The following is a 4,463-nucleotide window of genomic DNA, read 5'->3' on the forward strand; positions in this document are numbered from 1 at the left end:
CCCTGTATTTAGTTCTGTAGAAGCTTCCATCTAATGATGTGCTAATACACTAGTGGCTCCTGGACTGTATCATTATCAATAATTGATATGCTTTCTGGAACCCATTTAACATTTTATGTTAAAAGTAATTGCCAAATATTTAATGATCTCAAGATTTCAATTGTGAATATATATTTTTAAATATGTAGAAAATTTGATAATCTTACAACATTTGGACACTATTTTAAGATAGGCAGGTAGGGTTCAGTTCTTATGGATTATGGAATCCTCCTATGCATACCATTTTACTTTCCTCTTATTCATTTGCCTCTTTACTATCCTTTATTCTTCCATTCCACTGGGCTTGTCAGTGTCCTTTTGAGAAATAGTAACATTGTGCTATCATATAATCTATATATAGATGATAGAGAGAGGAGAAGAGAGAGAAAGAAATCAAGAAAGAAAGAGATACCACCTCTGTACACACACACACACACACACACACACACACACACACACACACACATATTTTTCCAGGACTTAGAAACTGAGAAGAGTTGAGGAAGTAATGAAATGAGTAGTCATGTCTAGATTTTAGTGTTCCCATGCTGAAGTCAGCACATAATAGCTCACACTGAAGCAAACACTTAGATGCAAGCCTGTCAAAAGCTAAAGAAGGGATTACCTCAGGGATGTGCCTGTCCCTTTGAAGAAAGCTGTCTTTGGTAGCTTTTCAAGCAGTTGCTTGGCTACCTCTTTTCTAACAATATCCCAATCAGAACTGCCTGTTCTCTATAGGTCTCTGAAGACACAAATAAAACCTGGGCAGATTTATATCCGTATAACTCTCCTTCCTTTCAAATAAGTTTTATTAATTATTTCCTGAAAAATTTGTTTTTATATATAACATAAATCACTAACTACACTATAAATATCTAGCATAGTGCAAGTTGTTTCACTTTATGAAATATTTTCCCAGTATTTAAGTAGACTGATGCTATCCCTAACAATATTAAAAATCACATGGCCCAAATTGCTCTTTTCCAAAGCAATTGAAGTATTATGAAAGGCAGGTTGGGGGAAGTAAAACTCATTGACATGATTGATAGAAAGGTGGTAAGGTCTTTAAAAAAGTATACTGCACTGGTTACTACTATATAAATAAGGCAAGCTAAATAAAAGAATGCCAAGCAGCAAAATTCCAAACATCCAGGGAACATGCTTCTATATTTACCGTGTGCCCCGCCTCACCTTGGTGCTAGTCATGAAATATGTTTTAGGGTTTACAGAGTACCATTATTTCTTATGCATTATAATTGCATTCTAAATAAGTTTCTAATTTTATCAACCACGTTGGAATGGACTGGATCTTTTATTATTATCATGGCTTGCATCAGCAAGCCATGTTTTTTTCAGAAGGCCATTTGTCTCCTACTCTTCATGGTTTAATATTCTGTATTTTTATAAGGCTAAATTTGGATATATGAATAAAATGTACATAAAGAAATAAAACAGGTATTTAATTATTTATAAGTATTTACATTAATATTCATGGAATCCTGAGTGTTTTAACCTCTTATATACTTTTCAGGTTTGCTCAGATAACTTTTATACCAGGGAATTTAAACCAGAAGTGTGTTTGAACTAGATGACTTTCCAGCATCCACAAGTACAAAAGCACTGGTTAGATGAGATCTATTTCCCCATAACTATAAAGATTTGCTCCTGTGTTTGGCACATAGATATGCCAATTTGCAATGTTTGTAAATAATATGTAAAGTAAAATATTACATTTTCCATGTTTACAATTTACAACCAAATGAACTGTGTTGGGTCTCTTAAAAATTCAGACAGACATCCCCCCACCTGCAGAACTGTCACAAACTTCATGCTGAGAACATTATAGAGACAATCATACAGCTTTGTTCATAACTTCTTGCTAGCATAAGACAAAAATTTTTACTCTTGACAAATATGATGGTAGGTTTTCAAAAGAAAATGTAAAAAACCCATATTCTTTTTACAATGATTTTATATGACATACTTTAGAGTAGTTGATTTTAGCCTAACATGTGAGTTGTACAAACCACCCTTTTACCAGAGTCTCATATCAGATATCCTGCACATCAAATATTTACATTATGATTCACAACAGAAGAAAAGCATATTTATGAAGTAACAATTTTATGGTAGGAGGTTACCACAATATGAGGAACTGTATTAAAGGCTCAAAGCATTAAAAATGTTGATAACCCCTGATCTAGAGTTTCTCAGAATTATGCTATGTTACAGACAATAGAATATTTCAGTTTAGAAATCATGGTTGTTTCACACTAACAAAAATTTTGTTTCTTTTGAATGATAGATATCAATTATAGAGAATTTGCAATAAAGTGTCATTTTATTAGAATACAGTGTAACTGAATCTTTTTGTATTAATTTGTTTCAAACAGTTGTGTTGACATACTAGCTAGAGACAGCTTAAAGAAAGAATTGTTCAGTTTAAGTTCATAGTTTGAGAGGTCTCATGATAGGTAGGGTGTAACAGAGCAAGCCTATCTCATTATGTTTTGTGAAAGACAGTCAACACTGAGCTGATTCTGCTCCAAATATCCATTTTCTCTCTCATTTTTTGTCCATCCTTTCTCTGGAATAAACAGTAATACCGCTTAAACACTTACATGCAGGATGGTTTCTTTCCTATTGTGTGCTAATCCTGGAGAAAGAAACCCTTCACAGACTTATTTAGAGGTGTTCTTTTCCAAATACTCAGCTAATGTTAAGTACACTCAAGTGTAAAATGAATATTTACCATAACTCTTGTAAATATAAATTGTTTATGTATTTTACTATATTGAACTCATTAAAATAACTATATGTTCATAATAATTGTCATATTTCAAAATTTAAGAAAAGTAATTGGTGTTTTTCTGCACAATATCTAAACTATAAGAAATGATTATATATTTGATCTTTATAGCTGGGGAATGGTGAATTGCAAACAATATTGTGTTGAAATGCAAAGGGTGCTCTAAATTACACTATTTATGAACAATGTTAATTTTGAAACTACCTCTAAGAATGAATTTTTTTAAAGACTCAATTTTTAAATATACTAACATCTGTCTGTGGTTTTCATACACAGGAGATGAAAATAGAGTCAATTAATTTATGAATTAAGTAATAATTGAATAATCTTGATGTCCATGTATTTGTCTTTGATCCTGACCTTCTCATGTGAAACATTCTAGATATTAATAATTGTTTAACAAAGCAGTCATTTAAACATCCTAGCTTTTGTCACACCATTCTCTATTCCTGAAATTAGTTAAACATCACATATATGAATACACACATGACTACATATGATAACCCAAATATTGATTAATTACTTTCATATCCTAATAAACTCTGTAAAACTTGACATACTCAAAGTGTCCTTGGCTTCATCATACCAAGTAAAGATACTTTTGTTATCTTTGTGTTGTGTTTTTAATTCCTTTAATATTTGTGGTGTTCATATTCCACAATGATCCCAATGTTCATCTTTGAATACTTGCAATATAGCAAACACTTTGATGTTTATTTCATACATATATCTGTAGCATTTTCTTTATTTACATGTCTACTATCTAAATCCTACAGTTTGCACACTTTTGCTTCAGAATAAAAATGATTGTATAGTGTCATTCTGAATGTTTAGATTTCTAGTTATAGTATATTCATAAATTCTATAGCCTGCTCTTAATACACAAGAGAATAAAATAGAAAGAAGAAAGGACAAATTGATGAGAAAACATCAATTATCATGAACTACATTACTTACGTATGTCTTACTTTAACTCACATCTGTGCTATAGCTGTACTTTCAGTAAAACTGTCCTTAAATACTAATGTATATTTTATATGTTATTACTCATACTCACTTGGCATGTTAAATTCATTTTCATTTATGTGGAAAGTATTACTCTATCCCTTCTGAGTTCTGAAGGTAACTGTTTTGTGAAGGAACTGGTAAACTACTGAGTAAATAATATGGCTTTCAAAATTATCATGCTTACACATATTTACATAACATAACCATATCTCTAAGAAATTATCAAGTTTTCTAAGACAGAACTTACACAATTTGTCATTCTTACATTTATGAGTTATTGTATTTATTCATAAACTGAAATGTTTAAACAATTTTATCATTATCTCCTCAAAGAATTTTGATAGGAATTAGACTATTGACATAAGTAAAATAATATTTTGATTTTAATGGGACAAACCTACATATCTAACTTTGTAATGGCTAATTTATGTAGAACTGATTATGTAAGTGTTGTTAGCCTTCAAATATATCATGACCTCATTTTTCCTAGCAACTAAATTTATCTATTCTAAGTCCCATGAGATTATGATTCTATTTGCAAGTGCACAAATTATACAATGTCACTCTCATATGGCTGATTGACAAGCTTCTAGCTTTGCTTTGTACT

The sequence above is a fragment of the Apodemus sylvaticus genome, chromosome X (genome assembly GCF_947179515.1).
Source record: "Apodemus sylvaticus chromosome X, mApoSyl1.1, whole genome shotgun sequence".
Taxonomy (NCBI): domain Eukaryota; kingdom Metazoa; phylum Chordata; class Mammalia; order Rodentia; family Muridae; genus Apodemus; species Apodemus sylvaticus.